The sequence below is a fragment of the Brachyhypopomus gauderio genome, chromosome 1, assembly GCF_052324685.1.
Source record: "Brachyhypopomus gauderio isolate BG-103 chromosome 1, BGAUD_0.2, whole genome shotgun sequence".
NCBI classification, from domain to species: domain Eukaryota; kingdom Metazoa; phylum Chordata; class Actinopteri; order Gymnotiformes; family Hypopomidae; genus Brachyhypopomus; species Brachyhypopomus gauderio.
In genome coordinates, this window is record NC_135211.1 from 18923854 (window position 1) to 18945209 (window position 21356).

The 21356-nt window shown below is 45.8% G+C and overlaps 1 protein-coding gene across 1 annotated transcript in view; it reads right to left on the minus strand.

Moving 5' to 3' along the window:
* Nucleotides 1-1985, minus strand: part of cdh11 (cadherin 11, type 2, OB-cadherin (osteoblast)) — a 53105-nt gene extending 51120 nt beyond the window's left edge. The window contains exon 1 of the mRNA XM_077000508.1: nucleotides 1508-1985. The gene's annotated coding sequence lies outside the window, so the exon portion shown is untranslated. The remainder of the gene's footprint in view (nucleotides 1-1507) is intronic.
* Nucleotides 1986-21356: the final 19371 nt, after the last annotated feature.

Genomic DNA, 21356 nt, shown 5'->3' on the forward strand with positions numbered 1-21356 from the left:
AGGCTTGTGGGTTTCGTTTAACAATTTGAATATAGGCTATGTATGCTTGAATATATGTATTATGCTTGAACGTATGTATGCCTGATATAGTCACGCTGAAATCAAGGAATAGGATCAATGTGAAATCCTTTTTTAACTCTTGAAAACTAGAAGCGCAATCAAACAAGTGTGATGAAGCCTCCGCCACCTTGTTAAATCGCACACGCTTAACAAACCTGCGCTCTGGAGGAAGTAATTGGGGATTTGATCGTGTTAAAATACATATATGCGTAATGGCTCAAGGAAGAGTCTGGCAGGAGCGGTCATGACAGCTGTATTAAACCGAGAGGTCTGCCTCTTCTGTATTAAATCGGGAGGTCTGCCTCTTCTATAATAAACCGAGAGGTCTGCCTCTTCTACATTAAACCGAGAGGTCTGCCTCTTCTACATTAACCGAGAGGTCTGCCTCTTCTACATTAACCGAGAGGTCTGCCTCTTCTCCAGGATCTCCTCAATCGCCCAACGCGCTGCCACTGAAGCTGAGTCGCCGTCTTGAATGCGGCTGTGAATACTGAAGGTGTCCTGATCCACTTGAGACGGGGAGCTCCTACATAACACTCACGTCTGCTGCGAACCCACGTCTGTTTCCACAGCTTCACAAAACTTCACGTCCTTTACCGCAGCTACAGATCTAGCCTTATTCTGAATTTTGCAGAATACATTCTTACTGAAAACGAGCCCATACGTCAGGTTTATTACTGCCAATAAATCTGTATCACACACACTCGGCTGCGTTAAAACTTGGGTTATATTTGTGTCCAAGATGTCATGAACGTCCAGTGTTTCCTTTCCGAAAAAGGGGGAAAAAACCACATCGGTTGCGCACAATGTTTCCATAATGAAATGGTACATTTGGTTGTAGTCTCATATAGCTTACGTAAAGCCTTTTTTAAGGATGTTATTTTTACCTATACACACATATAAAACACATTACTGTCGAGTTAAAATCACTTGTGTGGTTTTTTTGTACATTTCTGAACAAAATCGATTGCGAAATGCACCTTAATCAACAATTTGTCAGAGAAGTACTTTGAAAACAAGTTGTGGTTCTGCGATGAAATATAAGCTAGTGATGTTAGGCCCTGTCGGGTGCTCTTAAAACATTATTTGACAGAAGATGTTCAACACTTTCACAAGTAGACAGTATATTACAAAACGTAGGAGGATTTGGGAAGATGGCACGTTTGGATGATGCTACTCTTCTGTGAAGTAGCCCATCACTGCGAGGGCAGGAGAAGCGGAGGCATCCGTGCGTTAGTTCTCCGCTTAGTGCACTTCGCTTATTAATAAACAACAATCTCCATATTGTTTTAATGACAGATGGATCAATAATTATTCTCTTTAATGCCAGAGCCCCACACAGCATTTAGGTGCCAATGAAAAATATACCGAGCGGTCAGATTTTGTAAAGGAAACGATACGGTAATTATCAGCGGGTTGCTGGCAGATGTAGGTAAGTGTCTCTTACCTTTGGGTACAATCAGACGGGTGTCCAGTTGTCCTGTGATCGTCCCATTAACGGCTAAACGCAGCTTCGTCTCTGACAAGCAATCAACATCCCACAAGACGAGGGCTCCTCGTATCACTCCAGATAAAGGCGCCTCTTTCCTACAAGTCCTCTTACAGCTTTTTTTTATTGTATTTTGTGAGGAAAACAAACACTGGTTCGGCCGCAAACGGGAGCGCACCGGGTCACTACATACAAGTCTGAGAAGTGACTAAATACAGCGGTAGTATTCCCGAGATCAATCCGGAACCAGCGGGAGGACGCGCGCTCCCTGTCTGCTCCTCAGCCCTAACGCAGTCCGCTCCGATGTACCACAAGCAGGATGTGTGTTGCCGCCGGTGACTAAGTAAAGTCGAACCCCCCCACTCTCTCTCACTGCGTTTCCAGATGGAAGCAGTTTCTCATCTGTCGGTCCCAGCTAAGCCGAGAGGCCAGCTCAATAGTTAAACTGGGCTCTGAATGTCTCGTCCAATCAAAACAGGTGGATGGGAGCTCAGCCCTCCCCGGGGAGAGCGGCGTACTCAGTGGGGACGATTGTGACAAAATCCTCATCGGCGTTTCATGACGACGCTAGGATAAACGAAATAAATAAATAAACATAAACATCCCCTTTGAGATGTTAATGCCACATGTGATTGTACTATAGGAAACGTTAATTAAATGTTTTGTTTACCTCCGCCCTGTGTATCAGTGGCCACGGGTCGTTTCTTTGAATTTTTTTTTTCCTTTTTCACAGTTTTTTCTTTTTTTTCTCCTCTTCCTTTTCTTTCTCCAGGCCCGGTGCGTGCGGTACATGCAGCCGCAAGACTTCTTTTCTTAGTTTGTGCTTTTTGAAGTACAAGGATAAAGACACATTGAGGACTCGGTGAAGAGAGGTCATTACACTGCAAGCCCATGCTAAAGGTCAGTGCAAACTGTGCAGTGTGTTAAGAACGGAATACAGCTTGAGTTAGTTGATTTGTAAATAATTTACACTAAAATGCAACAAATTATTTAAGATTCAGATGGTCACACTCACATAAACAAATCCTTACCAATATGCCAATGTACTTTAAATATGGGCACAACATAACGCATCATACACACACTGAAGTAAACATTTTTTGTAACACATGGATGAAAGACCCCACAGCAGAGCTGATCTACCCCACAGCGGAGCTGATCTACCCCACAGTAGAGCAGTTTTACCCCACAGCAGAGCAGTTTTACCCCACAGCAGAGATTATCTACCCTGCAGCAGACGTTTGACTGGAGATGGAATGAACGCTCAGTTCATTAGATGAACTGGACTTGTAATCACTGAATTGAGATGTCACCCAAGTAATGGCTTCATTGCTGCATGGGTGCCTGAACGCATGTTAGTTTAAAAAGTGAGAGAGAAGTGGGTGGGATAGAGGAAGAGATAGAAAGGGAGAGGGGGAAAAAGAGGGGGAGGGAGAGGGGGAGAGAGAGAGGTAGAGGGGAAAGAGGGAGGGGAGAGGAGGAGAATAAGAGAGAGCGAACAAAGAGAAAAGAAGAAAGTGGTGTGTGCCAGATTTAACCAGCTGCCTTAGAGACACACATCAGCCCTCATATAGGGACAGATATTAGCCCTCATATAGAGACACACATCAGCCCTCATATAGAGACACACATTAGCCCTCATATAGAGACACACATTAGCCCTCATATAGACACACACATTAGCCCTCCTATAGGGACATATATTAGCCCTCAGATAGAGACACACATTCGCCCTCATATAGAGACACACATTAGCCCTCATATAGACACACACATTAGCCCTCATATAGAGACACACATTAGCCCTCATATAGACACACACATTAGTCCTCCTATAGGGACATATATTAGCCCTCAAATAGAGACACACATTCACCCTCATATAGAGACACACATTCACCCTCATATAGAGACACACATTAGCCCTCATATAGACACACACATTAGCCCTCATATAGACACACACATTAGCCCTCATATACAGACACACATTAGCCCTCATATAGGGACATATATTAGCCCTCAAATAGAGACACACATTCGCCCTCATATAGAGACACATATTAGCCCTCATATAGACACACACATTAGCCCTCATATAGACACACACATTAGCCCTCATATGGAGACACACATTAGCCCTCATATAGAGACACACATTAGCCCTCATATAGACACACACATTAGTCCTCCTATAGGGACATATATTAGCCCTCAAATAGAAACACACATTCACCCTCATATAGAGACACACATTAGCCCTCATATAGAGACACACATTAGCCCTCATATAGAGACACACATTAGCCCTCATATAGACACACACATTAGTCCTCCTATAGGGACATATATTAGCCCTCAAATAGAGACACACATTCACCCTCATATAGAGACACACATTAGCCCTCATATAGACACACACATTCACCCTCATATAGAGACACACATTAGCCTTCATATAGACACACACATTAGCCCTCATATAGAGACACACATTAGCCCTCATATAGAGACACACATTAGCCCTCATATACAGACACACATTAGCCCTCATATAGAGACAGACAGCAGTCGTCTGCCTCATCCTTATTTCACATGTCTGCGCATCACCTCTATTTCAAGCTCTGAGAGGAACTACACTGACTTCCCTTTAATTTTTATAACAGTTAGTTTTTGGAGCAGCATGTTCTATGTATATCAGAAGTGAATCAGAGTTGATTCATTCAAAAAGAAAAAAAAAGATAATTGCAGTAATTTTTCTATGGTTATATTTTATGTTCAATGCAAATGATGTGCAAAAATAATTTTTGTAAGCAGTTTTGTAAGAAATCTGCTGATGAGAAATGTTTGAGCATGATTCACCACAGGATGGTTGGTCTCATCATGGGACAGTTGAACAAACAGAATTAAACATTCGTTCCAGCCTGCGTCCCTGAGGCCGGACATGAAGGACCATGTGTCAGATTTCACATGCTCAGGCTTACTAATGCCTGCACTGTGTTCCTGAGATTCTGCTTGGCCAGTGGAGCTGACAGAAGATCTAGACGTGTGTGCTCTTTGATATCATATCCATCGTGACGAGTGTGGCAGGCCCTGTGCTAATCTGTTATGAGAGACATCGATATCCGCTGGTGCATCGGAGACATGGGGGAGATGTGCATGCTGGGACGGATCGCACGGTTTGCTGTGGCCGCAGTTCAAATGACAAAAAAACACAGCAGTTTTCAGCTCCACTAATGGAGTGTTACACACGACACCTTATCAGTCAGAGGTGTGTATCAGAGCGCAAACTCTTTATTTTCTTGGAGAGATCCTCCACAGATACGGCTGTGGACAAGGAGCCTCCCCCCCGATTAAGGGCAGCTTCAAAGCCTGAGACTGCGTCTGTAATCTCCCTCCTCACACCAGGTCATGAAGGACTGTGAAAACAAAGGCAAGAAACTGTCTGGGAGTGAGCAGCAAGCAATATAAAGTCATAATAAAGCAAGCGGTGAGCCGTGTGGCTGTTTGCTTTGCTGTGTCCACCTCCTCCACCTCCTCCACCTCTTACATCCCCTCCAGCTCCTCCACCCCCTAAATGCCCTACACCCTCTCTACCACCTCCACCTCCCCATCGCCTCCACCTCCAGCTCCTACATCCCCTCCAGCTCCTCCACCCCCTAAATGCCCTGCACCCTCTCTACTACCTCCAGCTCACCATCCCCTCCACCTCCTCCACCCTCTCTACCTCCTCCACCTCCTCAACCCCCTCACCCCCCCACCTCCTCCATCCCCTCCACCTCCTCCACCTCCTCAACCCCCTCATTCCCCCCACCTCCTCCACCTCCCCCCAACCTCCTCCACCCTCTCCACCTCCCATCCCCCAAGACACCTCTCAGAGTCGCAGAGTGGGGTTTTGATGTTGGCGCCAGCTACACAGGACCCTCATGACTGCAGCCAGACTCTGTGAGGACTTCATGTGAGGAACCCTGTCATTCCAGATGGACCACTCGGATGTAGAGAAGGACTTATGAATAATTTAATGAGGATTTCTATGAGGAAGGCCTTCCGCCATAGTACTAATAATTACAATTTCTGCTGATGCTCAGCGTTCTGTTGGCGATGTGGCTAATCACTGAGGCAGCTGTATGCCTGTGCTAATGAGAGAACATTACCGCAACGGCGTCTTAGTAACGGCAAGATGTTTTAAGGACTTGACCTGTTTCCTCCAGGTAATGCAGTAATATTCACAAACGCAAATAAATCAAATAGCAACAGTTGGCTCTTTCGAGCTTTTTCAGGCCATCGTAAGATCACTTGTCTTCACAGGCTTTAAAATCATTTCATTGCACACGTCACATCATCATTTCTTCCCAAACTATCTTCATATAAAATCCTATAAACAATTAACTAGTAGTCACAATTCACTTTTCCTCCAGCGCTGCAGTGGGAGGCTTGTGGACGTCAGCGTGGGGAACTGTGCTGTCCTCTCCCTGGGCTTTAGCTGCTCTGACAGCTCCTACATTTCAATAACAGATTGCAGCTCCTGGACAGGGGGCTTCATAAGGGCCGGCCCCCACAGCCCCACGGCCCCCACAGGCCCCATAGCCCCCCGGCCCCTCACGGCCCTCACAGCCCCCACGGCCAGGTACGGGGGCTGTAATTGAATGTGTGCGGTGCTGTGTCGTGGTAGCTAATAGGAAGGAAGCAGGAGGGTGCTCTGAAATGGGGATGTCTGTATCAGGAGGAGAGGTCCTGCTGTGCTGCTGATATCCAGCAAATAGGATTGGGGTCGGCAGGAGTCCATCTGTCAGTTGGATGTGGGTGGAGGTGTGGAGGTGGGGGCAGGGAGGCACCACCCCAGAGTCAGACCTGCATCGCGGCCATGTGTGCACCGCTAGCCTGACTACATGTGGTGCGGTGCCCTGAGGGCAGGATCCAGGCCCACACTTAGAGTCCATTCACACAACCCAGCTGATGGCTTTATACGCACCGTCAAAGTGTCACCCAAGTAGGCAATTGTATCCACTGAGTAAATTATGGCACTTTCATTGAACCTGCAGCAATATATGTGTGAACCTCCTAACAATGTATACAGACAACCAGTGCCTGAGGATTTTAACACTGACTTGAGTGACATCGTTATTGTGAACGCAGTATTATTCAGGGCACTAGGGATAAATATATTCCACTTTAGATGCTCTTTTTCCATGTAGTCCAAAGACAGCATTTCATATAAACTAGTTCCTGTGAGCTGGAGGGAAGTTTGATTTCATACTTTGATGAAATCCAGGCTATGGCCTCAGGCTTCATGTCATTAAGGAGAACCTCTGCTAATTCTGTCTACCACAACCCCAGGACCACAGCTCTTCAGAATAGTACCGTAAACGTCTGCTAATTCTGTCTATCACAACCCGAGAACCATAGACCTTCAGGTTAGTACACTGAATGTCTGCTAATCAGATGAACCATAACCTGAGAACCACAGGTTAGTATGGCAAACCTCTCCTAATCTAACACAACCTGAGAATCAAAAGTATTCATGTCCTTCAGTAACTCACTAATAGGCAAATTCTAACTTGTAATATAAAAGTTCTAAGTAGTTCTTTGTATGCTGCTGATGAAGCTTAAACTGAGTGTGGCATGGTTCCCCGTGTCCCCAGGCCTTGGCTGCAGGGTGTGTGTGTGTGTGAGGTTGTTTCCCACACACATTCTGGCACAGAAGACCTGCTGCTGCGTGCCTGGCTGGGTCAAACACCCTCCACTGGGTTTCTCGGGGTTTCAAACTCGGCTTCTTTTGCTCACAGTGGAACGTTGATGTTTCCTCTCAAGTTTTGCCCTGGATTTGAAAGAGGCCAGTTTTCCGAGGCGGGGGTGGAGTGATTTCATTGACTGGGCTTTGAATCTTATTTTTCTCTGACCGAGACGTGATCTTCCGCTCCGCCTCATCCTCTCTCTCTCTCTCTCTCTCTCTCTCTCTCTCTCTCTCTCTCTCTCTCTCTCTCTCTCCCTCCTTCCCTCACGGTCTGCCTCTTTTTCCTGATGTCTCTTTAGAACAAGCAAAACTTACCGACAGTAGGCACATATCAGAGCTCAAAGCACAAGCAGATAGAGTAATACAAAGAGAATCTATCATCAGAAATGCAACAAATAGACAAATAGATCAGAGGTGGGATGGCCAGGGAGCGAGAGGAGCATGGAGAAACAAAAGAACAACAAATAACTCCGAATACGGAAACAGTGTAGAACTGCTGGGCCAGCACAGAAGCAGGTCTTCAAGATCTATATATATCAATATACATATAATTTCTCTGAAGAGAAAGCTGGAGCCAGAGGGGGGGGGGGGGGGGGGGGGGGGGGGGCAAGAGGATGGGGCCAGAGTAGGAGGACGGGGCAAGAGCAGGAGGGTGGGGCCAGAGCAGGAGGGCGGGACAGAGCCGGAGAGCAGGGCCAGAGCAGGAGGGTGAGACCAGAGCAGGAGGGCGGGACAGAGCAGGAAGGCGGGCCAGAGCAGGAGGGCGGGGCCAGAGCAGGAGGGTGAGACCAGAGCAGGAGGGTGGGGCCAGAGCATGAGGGCGGGGCCAGAGCAGGAGGGCGAGGCTAGAGCAGGAGTGTGAGACAAGTGCAGGAGGGTGGGGCCAGAGAAGGAGGGTGGGGCCAGAGCAGGAGGGTGGGGTCCAGTTAGAAGTGGATTCCCATGACTTCATGGCTGTCTCTCTCTTCCTCTCTCTCTGTTAGTAGAGGTATGCCAGTGTAGGCAAAACAAGTGTAAAGACATAGCTCAAAACTACATATGAGATATTTATATATACATATATATTCATAGGTGTGGTCATTATATATACATATGTATTCGTATATGTGGTCTTTATACATATATATTCATAAATACGTACATATTGATATTTTATGCCTGTGCCAATGGAGTGTGGTGGACAGAATCACCACATGATCATGGATCATGGTGCCTTTCAGGCAGATAAAGACAGGATAAGTGTTCTGCATAGGCATTCTGTCTGGTTGCTGTGGTTACATAGTCGTGCCTGTCAGTCAAAGGTGTTCTTTGTACGGCTACATTCTTACATGTTTCATAATTCTGTGTCACTCATCCATGAGTAGACGTTTTTGTAATAGTTAAGCAGTTTGGAATTTTCAAGATAATATCTTCTAAATTTTGTAGAACAAAATATGTTGTTTTTCAGACAGGCGTAGCTAAGACGTTGGTTTATAGATTGACTACAGCACATGTGAAACTGACGACTCAGCCCACACACCCAGGATCATCAGGCGGTACGTTAAGCAAAGCTGTGGTTAGGCGTCCTTTGTCTTAATTTGGTAAGCTCCTCTCCCACAGGGACCAGCTGGACAGCCTTCAGGCCTTCATCTTTCTTCATGTCACGAAGGTTAGCCCCTGGGCCCAGGCTATCTGTCTGCATGCCCATGTTGTGACAGAGACACTCAATACCCCAGGGGTGGAGACAGAGACACCCCATACCCCAGGGGTGGAGACAGTGTGACCCCGTCTCCAGGGGTGGAGACAGAGCTGGGATGCAGGAGTGCGTCCTTCTGCTCCACCCCCGCAGACCACCCATCAGCGGGCCCTGAAGTCACACAACACATCCACCCGATGCCTGCTGTTAGCGCAGCAGGACGGTGTAGCGCTGCTGGCCCTGGAAACAGCACCATCGATGACTTGTCAAATTCACTGCTCAAAATCAGGCCTAAACGTCCATGTGTTGTCTGAGTCACGTCAGACTGAGCGCGGGGATGCAGCCGTGCAGGGTGGTGTGAGCAGCTGCAGTCTGCTGCTCTCTCTCGGGGATCATGCCCACAAAGTCCTGTCACATCATATAAAATGCAAAAGCCTCTAATGAGCTGTATGAAAACATTTTATCAGCTCCGGTTTGCACAACCCCAGCGTCGCATTTTAAGTGTCGACACAGACGAAGGTGAAAGCAGCGTGTACAGGAATGTGACGGGAGATTGAAATGGGTTAATGTTTCTCATTATTTCCACAATTTTACATCCATGCATCACTTAGCAGTTCCAGGGTAGAGGGGGAGAATGAAATGTGCGGCAGCCCGAATTTGAGTCAGTGTGGGACTGAGTCACCCGCTGCCAGCTGGCCCGTGTGTGGGTCCAGGGCACGGGCCGGCCCCTCCACGCCGAACATGGAGCACGCGAGTGAGAGCAGACAGACACCTCGGAGCCCAGACAGGCTTACACAACACCTGGGCCTCACAAGCAAAGGCTTATCACTTCCTTTTTCAGAAAATTGAAATGTGGGATTTGCTTTGAACATAGATCATTTATTAATATTTATACTGACTGCGTTCTGCCAATGATGCCCTAATTGAGAAGGAGGGAGGAGCGGGAATGTAGGAGAGAGAGAGAGAGAGAGAGAGAGAGAGAGAGAGAGAGAGAGATAGAGAGAGAGAAAGGGGAGTGGTTAAAGAGTCTGTCACAAAACAACTTAAAAACGGCACCACAACAATAGTCTGGTGGAATTAATTATTTTATTACTTTTTTATGAATGTTGTTTTGTGTTAGTATTGTTTGTTTTTTATACCCATTTTACATTTGTGTTAGTATTATTTCTATATTCATATTACATGCTTGTTATTTGTTTGTTATTTGTTATTACATTCTCTTGTGCTTTGGCTACAATGAACACGAGGCAGTCATGCTGGCAAAACTGAACTGGACAAAACACAAATTGAACAAAGGAGTCAGGGACAGAGAGAGATAAAAGAAAGAGTGAGAAAGAGAGAGAGAGGCCAAAAAAGAGAGAAAAGCAGATAGGGAGAGAAAGAGCGAGAGTGACAGAGAAAGGAGTGTGAGAGAGAGAGAGAGAGAGAGAGAGAGAGAGAGAGAGAGAGAGTGAGAGAGCGAGGATTGTAAATGACAACAATGTAAGACAGAGGCTGTCTAGCTAGCTCATGTGGAGACAGGAAGCAGAATCCCCTCTTCATGTGGGATTACAGCAGCCCAAGTGAGGGGAGAGAGAGATAGAACGTTCAGACTCATCCCCTCTGCCAAAGAGATCACACATTTCTTATAAACTCTTTCCCTCAATCACACAGAACCCTCTGCTTGGCTGTCTAAAATGGCATTTAATATGGCAACGAATTCCACAGCACAGGGGACAAATGCCAAAATCTGGGTCTTAAAGCTGAATTGATGCTGGACCATTTTAGCACGTCTCAGGTCAAGCCAAGCCAGGGACATGGGAGAGAGGTCCCCTGGTGGGGAAGCGTGTTCTCGAAGAGCAGCTCCAACCCAGACACTCTGTACTGAAAGGTAGAGAGGCTGATAGGACAAACCCTGCTGTGAGAGAGAGAATCACTTCAGACAGAGTCTCATAGCTACATAGCTACAGTCAGAGCTCTCTCACTCTCCACACACACACACACACACACACACACACACACCCGCATACACGCACGCACACACACACACACACACACACACACACACACACACACACACTCACACACACACACACACACCCGCATACACACCCGCATACACACACACACACACACACACACACACACACACTCACACACACACAATCACACACACACAGACAAACACACACACACACAAACACACACACACACACACACTGTATGCCATTTGAATGTCTTTTATGCTCCAACTCATCTAAGGTCAGAGTGTAGGTCTGTCTCCTTCAGCATTCAAATTCATTCAAACGCCTGGTTTTCTTCTGCCACTGCTCATGTACACGTTTCTCTGTGGGAGAGCAAAGAGCTGCTTCTGCCTGTAAGAGGTCTGCTTCTCCCTCACTCGCCATGGGCTGAAACCAGCGCATACTGCCTGGGTGGTGAGGACAGAGAGAGGGAGAGAGAGCAACAGAGACACAGACAGAGAAGGCGAGACAGAGAGTATGAGGCAGGAGGACAGAGAGACAGACAAGAGGCAGCGAGAGAGAGAGAGAGAGAGGAAAAGAAAGACAGAGATAGTGAGATAATGAGTTAGAGAGAATGAGAGAGAGAGAGAGCGAGAGCAAAAGAGAGAGAGATACAAATAACTTTATTAACCTATCACAATTTTACAATCTACAACCACACAAAGAAGCAAGAGAGAGAGAGAGAGAGAGAGAGAGGGAGAGAGGGAGAGAGGAGGGGGGCAAAGTCATTAGTAGCTCCTTAACGGGCTGCGTACTGCTGTGACTTCCTCCGTGGATCAATGACCCAGATCAATTGTTGGATCTACTGTGTGTATGTGGGTGTGTGTATGTGTGCACGTGTATGTGTGTGTTCTTATAAGTAAAGTGTGTCTGAATCAAAGTGCATGGGAGTGAAATATGATTTTTTTCTTGTTAGATTTTATTGACATATTGATGTCTAAACACAAACAAAATATGATTTCAATCAAATCTTAAACTTAAATCCTTTCATCCAGAGTGAAAAATTATATCTAATCAACATTCATGAGTGGGAGTGTAATTTTGAATGTAAATCATAGCATCTGTCAATTCAGCAGTGAATTTACAGGTGCTTGCTCTGTTTCTGTGTGGTTCACATGCACTGGTCAACACTGACATCTTGATCACCATCTCCAGAGCAGACGGCCCATCTCTTAAAGGTGAGCATTGTGTCCCTCTGTCTCTTTAAGGTGAGCATGGTGTCCCCTGTCTTTTAACAATGAGGACATGACTTGATGGAGAAACCAGATGGTGAAATGAACGTTGCCCTGCAGTGGAGCTCCATGTGCTGAGACGGATCTGGAACGTAGGAAAGTGATTTCCATTAGTTACAGTAGATTAGAAGCAAATTCTGTGTAATTGTTAACTGGCGTGTGTGTGTGTGTGTGTGTGTGTGTGTGTGTGTGTGTGTGTGTGTGTGTGTGTGTGTGTGTGTGTGTGTGTGTGTGTATGTGTGTTCGCACATGCATTTTGAGAATTGTTGGAAATTCTATGTTAGGCTTGTCTTGATTACTGGTAGTTGAGTAATTTGTACATTGGACATCTGTGTTTTTATATGTGTATTACATATAACCAGGTCTACCATCAGCACTATAAACATCTAATATCAAGGATATTATTATTTATTCTATTATTTGAGGATAATGTGCCAGAAGCCATAAAACAGAACAGTGCAGTATATGGTCAATACGTGTATGACAACACAACAAACCATCCAAATGAATAGACTAATAAAACATCTGGATTGTCCCTGAAATAAAATGTTCTTTAAAAAATAATAATTTAACAGAAGACTTAGTGACGACATTTCCCTCCGTGTAAATCCTGTAGAAGATGGTGTTCCGTGGTAGGCTCTGGATCCACTAAGGACATCCAGTCTTCAAATGGAGGATGATGGTAGCTCTCAGTCATGACTTCTCACTTGGTGAGGAAAAGCATTTGGTCATTACACAGAGAAAAGTACATGAGTCTCCACATCCGCCAAATCACCCAAACACCAAACACTGCAGTACTCCCAACATTAACTGTAGGATGAACACTGTAGATCTTACTGGGAGAGAACAAAAAGGCCACAACAGTCACTGCAGAATACCTACATGTCACTTAGAAAGAAAGAGGCAAAGTCATCAGAGACCACAATATGTTAGCTCACATTAGTCTGTGATTTAGTCATGCATGTTTATATCTATACAATATATGTATAGATGTTAGAGTATGTCCACACTGCTCAGGGTATGTAGTGAATATACTGCTAATTACTGCATCTGTGTGTTACTGTTTGTGAACATGTTGCTTCACTTTCTGTTTTCTGTTCCCACAATAAGATTTGTCATGCCAATAAATTTAAAAGAAAAATGAAAGCTGAGAAGAGACACTTGAGAGAGTGACAGTCAGAGAGAGAGATAGAGAGAGAGAGAGAAAGTGTAATAGTGAGTGAGTGTGACAGTCAGAGAGAGAGTTAGAGAGGGTGATACTGTAAGAGTAAGACAAGGTGAGTGCAATAGTGAGAGAGTGAGAGGGTGAGAGTGTAAAAGAGAGAGTGAGAGATGGTGAGAGAGTGACAGTCAGAGAGAGAGGGAGAGAGTGTGATAGTGAGAGAGTGAAAGAAGTAAAGTAAAAAGAGAAAGTAAAAGAGAGAGGGACAGAGAGAGAGGAGCTTATCGGCTCTTTTGATCATTTTCATCTTACATGTGTGTCTGTGTTTGTGTTTGTTTGTTTTACATGCTCGTTGTTGTGAAGAGTCCATTAGACATACAGTATGTGTGGGGCAGAAGCTGTAGATCATTCCCTCTCTCTCACAAGACAACACAAACAAAACCATCACTTAGTATACCAGCCTTTACTCACACAAACACCTGGTTGGTCTTTGAGTAAGTACATGCAGACAGTCACCAGTCTTTACTCACCTGGTTGGTCTTTGAGTAAGTACACGCAGACAGTCACCAGTCTTTACTCACCTGGTTGGTCTTTGAGTAAGTATATGCAGACAGTCACCAGTCTTTACTCACCTGGTTGGTCTTTGAGTAAGTACATGCAGGCAATGATCAGTCTCTTGCAGCGTTGCAGTGACAATCAGAGCTCACGGTGCATGTTGGTAGTTTACAGTGAAGTTTGCACTTATATCTTTTTCTGTAATAAATGTGTATACTAAATGGTTAATATGAGCAAAAACATGCAATAACAAACTAACACAATATGTTTTTGGTAAAGTAAAAGTATGCAGACCCCATGACACTGCAACCCTGTCACATGACCCTGCAACCCTGTCAGAGGACCCCGTAACCTTGTCACATGACAGGCCACAACAGTCATTCTGGCTGTTTGAAGTTTGCATAATTAATTCTGCGATAACGCGAAAGAAAAAAAATATCCATTAAGATGTTACATTAAGATAATAAGATCACAGCATGTCAGTGTGTTCTACTAATCTGTTGTAGCTGATAAATTCTAACTTATTTTTGTTATTTATCATCAAATGTTTTCTGAGTTAAATCAGTTGAAGTGCTTAGTGTAATTGTTGCCAAGGTAACATCCAGCTCACTGGAATGACAGGAAAAGACAAAAGCAACTGGGTAATAATGTTAAAATGCCCACTATGACCTTTTCAGATGGAAATACCCAACACCTTCTCCTGCTTTGAAATACTGACTAAAATCCGCACTCATTAAATAACTGCCTGGTATCCGTAGATATGGGGCTTTATTTGGTCAAAGTTATTACATCTCAAAAGTTCAAAACGACCATCATGGCCACTCTAGAACTCAAAGAGATGAGACATGTCCAGTGACCGAGCAAGATGGCACCCATACTGGTCTTTAGTTTCCCTTCTGCACTAAAGTCTTCTTGGCCACTGTAATCACAGCTGCAAACATTTAGCGTCCTTCTGTTTATACTTCAAGCATGTGATGACAGAGCATACCATCATCTCTGTGTGTGTGTGTGTGTGTGTGTGTGTGTGTGTGTGTGTGTGTGTGTGTGTGTGTGTGTGTGTGTGTGTGTGTGTATGTGTGTGTGAGAGAGAGAGATGCCCTGTCAGGTTTAAAGGCTGTGGACAGCACCCTGTAGTTGAGAGAGAAGCCTGCTCCCTGAGCCAGATCACAGAAATGTGGACTCCACCCTCATGACTCCACCCTCATGACTCCACCCTTAGGCCCTGCTGCCAAAGAGCGTCTGAGTGTGAGAGCTGGATTCTTGTGCATATTTCAGAGCACACACAACCTCTGTTATTATGGCCCACCTGCCAGTGTGTGCAGTTATAATCCCAACTGTCCATTCACTAGCATCTGATCTTGGACCCAAAGGAAGACATCATATGTTACACAGATAAAGGCTACAGGACTTCTCACCATTAGGCGCAGATTCAATTTGGAGGATGTGTTGTTGCGAATGGAGCAGACCAACTATCTTTCAAAACATGTTCATAACAGTCATCAGGCTGTCAGAAGGAAGGAACAAAACATCTGTAATCTGCTCATCTATAGCCTACAGTTAGTGTACAGTCAGTCTGCAGTCCGTCTACAGTCAGTCTATGGACAGTCTGTCTACAGTTAGACTGCAGTCTCTTGAGATCTGTCGTTAACATCCTTGTGGTCAATTTTCATCAACCTTAAGATAACAAAACACCTCCAAAATCGGCTGATGTTAAACGCATGGTCGATTATTCAATTTTTCCACTACATTGATCCTCTCTTTATCCTTTATCCATCTCACAGTTCAACATTTTGCACAGACTCCTTCACTGCTGGCCTGTAGAACAGAGACTGAATGTCCCATAAACATGCGTTTCAGAGAAGCTGTGAACGTTATGAAATTCCCCATCCCAGACACAGTGTGAGGGGAGGATAGATCACTCTCCCAGACACAGTGAAGGGAAGATATTTCACTCTCCCAGACACAGTGTGAGGGAAGGATAGATCACTCTCCCAAACACAGTGTGAGGGGAGGATAGTTCACTCTCTCAGACACAGTGTGAGGGAAGGATAGATCACTTTCCCAGACACAGTGTGAGGGGAGGATAGATCACTCTCTCAGACACAGTGTGAGGGAAGGATAGATCACTCTCCCAGACACAGTGTGAGGGGAGGATAGTTCACTCTCCCAGACACAGTCTGAGGGGAGGATAGATCACTCTCCCAGACACAGTGTGAGGGGAGGATAGATCACTCTCTCAGACACAGTCTGAGGGGAGGATAGATCACTCTCTCAGACACAGTGTGAGGGAAGGATAGATCACTCTCCCAGACACAGTCTGAGGGGAGGATAGATCACTCTCCCAGACACAGTCTGAGGGGAGGATAGATCACTCTCTCAGACACAGTCTGAGGGGAGGATAGATCACTCTCTCAGACACAGTGTGAGGGGAGGATAGATCACTCTCTCAGACACAGTGTGAGGGGAGGATAGATCACTCTCTCAGACACAGTCTGAGGGGAAGATAGATCACTCTCTCAGACACAGTGTGAGGGGAGGATAGATCACTCTCTCAGACACAGTGTGAGGGGAGGATAGATCACTCTCTCAGACACAGTGTGAGGGAAGGATAGATCACTCTCCCAGACACAGTGTGAGGGGAGGATAGATCACTCTCTCAGACACAGTGTGAGGGGAGGATATTTCACTCTCCCAGACACAAGCAGGCTCCACTCTGCCACCTCCCTTACCAAAGGCACATTTACAAGGCAGTCAAAAAAAACTTTTATTAAAAACTTCTTATTAAGTATGCTCTTCAGCTAGAGGAACAACATTGCTGATTATCCCCTTCCCACACACACACACACACACACACACACACACACACACACACACACACACACACACACACACACACACACACACACACACACACACACACACATACCTTATCCCCTCACTCTGTACCTCCTCCCAATTCTTATTTAGCAGGAGTGAGAAGACAAACACAGGCTCTGGCCTGCAGCGTTCTGAAGCTCCCAGACACTTCCTAACAAATGAGGAGACGTCAGCACGGGAAATGGGCTTCTGAGATGATTAGTGTTCTGCTCCAATCTGGTGAGGGTTGACCTTTCGGGCTGCCATAACTCCCTTCCCCAGTCAAAGTGAGGCAGGGCCCGATGTAAAATGAAGGGTGTTAAATATCTGTCACTCCGTTAGCTTCTGTCTCACACATCTATCCATCTCACTCCTGTTTATTTTTTTCCTCCCTATTTGATCCCATCCGGGGGCAGTTTGTGGTGAGGATGGGGTACTGGTGGGTTTGGATGACACCGTCCCTACCCCGTATAACACCAAACTGGCCTCTACCAGGTGAATACATATTCTACCCTGGACACAGGGGCTCTGCACAAATTGTTTGATGTAGTTTACATGTTTCCAGACTTCTTGCGTGGCGAGCCGCTCTGCTGAAGACAACAGCAGGAAGAAACGTAGAGAGCAGTGATGGTGTGGTGCAGTGGGGAAGCGTAGGAGATCACTTCAAGCTCCATTTAGCCCTGAAGAAACGCCGCTAATCCCCAGCGGCACAGCGTGCTAGATTTAGGGCCTTTACCGAATCCCAAGTACAGTACAAAAATTAAAACATTCAGAGTCAGCGGCAGGAATGATAATGAGTTGAACTGAATGCACTCAATGATGATGAGGGGAGAGGGGCTGGGGGCGGAGCTTCAGGGGTTGGGAGGAGAGGGCGTCGCTCTGGAGATCAGGCTGTTAGCCAATGGAGTGGTGATATTAGTGCGAGTCCTCCTTCTCTGGAGCAGCTGCATGTTCTGAGGCAACAAAGATCCCCCTGTGACCCACACAGATTGAGAGGGAGACGGTGGCTGCAGGACCTCTGCCATTCTTAATCGCTTTAAATTATTCAGCTGCAGGGAAGCCAAGCAGGGCAGGGAGAGCTGGCCACACAGCTGCTGAGGCTGGATCACACGGGCACACACAGGCCAGGCAAACACAGGCTAACACAGTCCAGCACAGTCTAGCCCAATCTAATAGAGCCATCATCATCGAATACTAGCATAGCCCAACATAGCTAACGGAACTTCATTCATAGAGTAATAAAGTCCACATCCCAGTCTAACACAACCCAGCATAACATAGCCCAGTGTAGCACAGCAACACAGCCCAGCCTATTTCATCCGTCTAATTCACACCAGTCTAATACATCCCAGTCTAACACACCCTAGTCTAATACAGCCCAGTTTAACACAGCCCAGTCTAACATAGCCCAGTTTAACAAAGCCCAGTCTAACACACCCCAGTCTAACACAGCCGAGCCCAACACAGTGCAGCTAAGTAAGCATAGTTCAATTGGACATGCCTAGCCCACCATAACACTTCAGCCCAATTCAGCACTAGCTACCAAAGTCTAATAAGCACCGGTCATTTCAGCACAACCAAACACAACCTAGTCAATAGTCAAACCCAGCTCAGCATACTCCAGAACAGCACAGTTCAGCACAGTGAGGCGTATCATCTTACTGGATCATCTTTCCATTTGTGTCAGTAAACACCAAAAATGTTTATTTCAAATGTTTATTTGTGTAGGCTCAAGCATGGACGGAGATATTCATCCACCACGCTGTTCCTCGTGTCTGGAAACCTGGCGGACATCCTGTCAGCGGGGTGTTCTGGGGGGATGAGGGAGCCCCACTGGGCCTCTGTGGGCCTCGCTGGGCCTTCTCTGGACCTCGCTGGGCCTCTCTGGACCTCGCTGGGCCTCACTGGACCTACGTCCAACAAGAGCTGCTTCGCCACGCTCCTCCCCGTACAGCACTGTTAGATCACGGGGCCCCAGGCCACGCCATGCACGTACAAGTCATCTTCAGAAACAATCAAAGCACAAAGCTGCCCTTCACATGTAATATCTGGATTCAAAGCCCCCATTCAATTTCAAACAGGACGGGATTGAGCAGTACAGAGCCCGTTTGCCGTGGATGTGTATGCATGAGCATATTCATAATTCATGTGTAATCTTTTTCTTGTGTGAGCAGTATGACGCGTTAAAGGCATTATGCATGGATGCAGGAGATACATGGGGAGTCAGACATGATTAATTGAACGGGATGCAGGGTGAGTGTGATGATTGTGTTGGGCCATTGTGCATCATGGTGTCCTCTGTTCTCTCAACATCAGACAAGCTCTTTTGATTCGTTAATGCCTGTCTCTCCCTTGACAACCACTCAGAAGAGCAGCATAAACATAGACAGCCTATGTATTCGCAAAGGAGTGAGAAAGAGAGATAGAGAGAGAGAAAAAATTAGAGATAACAAGAGAAGGGAGAGAGAGAGAGAGGGAGAGAGAGAAGATGTAGACACAGAAGGAAAAGAGAGAAAGACAAGTAGAAAGTGAGAGACAGTGAGAGAGAAAGTCAGAGAGAGAGTATTTATTAACTATTCACACAAAGTACTAAGCACATCCACTATTCCAAAGATCTTTTTTTCACAGTAGCCGTCCACATAAGACATATGTATTATTATCATTATATATATTAATTACATATATTAATTAATATTTTGTTGGGAAAGTTCTGAGCTTGATTTCTCTGTTTTACAACAACCTCCTGCAGAAATCTAATCAATCATTGATTCTGTCATGGGTCAAAGGTCATATCCTCTCTGCTGTTCAGAAAGTGCTTCAGTGAATTTGCTCAGTTCAGGGTACCCTTCCTCCTCAGCTCACCCCTGAGGACACAGCCCCACTGGGGGACCTCCTACCTCAGCTCACCCCTGAGGACACAGCCCCACTGGGGGACCTGCTACCTCAGCTCACCCCTGAGGACACAGCCCCACTGGGGGACCTGCTACAGTGATCAGAGTCCTGCTCCACAGGGACAGGGACAGTGATCTGAGACCTTCTCCACAGGGAGAGAGGAATGGAGGTCTCCCTGAAGAACGAAGTTCTCCTCTCCTAGTAGAAAATGAATGCTTTTTCAGGCCTGTCACCAGATATGTCACAAGTTTTCTGTTCTGATGTTGGTGTTGTTTTCTATTTGACTTATTAAAAGAAACACATTTTCTTTCTGATCCCAGCATGTCAAAGATCCTTTCATAGTTCTGGTTATCTTCCTCTTCCTCTGATCACCTTTCTCAATTGCCATCTCTCCTCCTTTCTCTCTACACAAACTGTACATACTGTAGATGAGGACAGAGTCAAAATCGAACGCATGACACTTTATAGATTGGAAGCGATCTGTGTGCAGTACAGAAATAACATACACAATTAGAGAACTGTGTGTTCCCTCAAAGCACATGAGAGAGCACTGCAAAGTGGTTAGGAGACACCGATGGATCCCAACACTAATATGTGTCAGGCTGAGTTATGTGATCATATCTGAGGCATCTATGCTGGTGTGAGGGAGAAGCTGCTCTGATTGAGCTGAGGAGAACAGGACCGCCTCCCCCGAGGCCCGGAGAACTGCAACAAGGTACTCCTTACTCACGGGGGACGTGGTGTCATGCGTCTGAGAGCGCTTACACACTTGTGGAAAGATACTGCTGCTCATCAACCATTTGAAACCAAATAAACAGTGACAGGCAGACATATCGAGAAAGTCGCTCTAAAAAGTCAGATCTGATTGAATCATGAGGAGTTGTAGACCCCAGAGTGAGGAAGGGGACCGAGATCTCCTGCAGCGAGAGGAAGACGAATCGCTCACGCTTTTAAAGAAGTTTGGTGCATAAAAGACGAGATGCGAGAATCCCAGTAGGACGGCGGATTGTGCTGTTTGACACGCAGCTCTGACTGTGTCGGCCCCCGCAGTTTTGAGAGGAGGCTTTTAGCAGGAAGTGCCGTACTGTTGGCTTCCTGAACTCAGCAGTAGAGGAGACGGTAGAAAACCATCCATCACAGCTGTGAGGTCCTTGGTGTCATGTGAGGACCCTTTAGACCAATCGAAACACTGTTGATGAACACGTGGTCGTTTTTATGATAATCTGTTGTGCATCGTGGGTGTGGAAACATACCGGGAGTTAATAGGTGAGTTAATAGCTGAGTTAATATCTCAGCCCTTTAAAGCATGTTACCCCCATTACATATACTTCAACACAAACACACATACACACACAGCTCAGGATTTAATAGGTTAATGAAAATAATAATGTTAGCTCTTAAAATCATGTCATAACTTCTGTTTCTGTAGTCCTTAGTATATTTATAGGCCTGTGTAGTCCTACTGTTTTATGTATATAGACCTGTGTAGCCCTACTGTCTTATGTATATAGTCCTGTGTACCTCTACAGTCTTTTGTATAAAGTCCTCTGTACCTCTACTGTCTTATGTAGCAACATGGTCCTGGAGGAACGTTGTTTTATTTCACTGTGCACCATCACACTGGATGGGATATGGTATTAAATGACAATAAAACACCACTTGACAACTTCACTTAGCTTGACTTCAACATGCACCCCA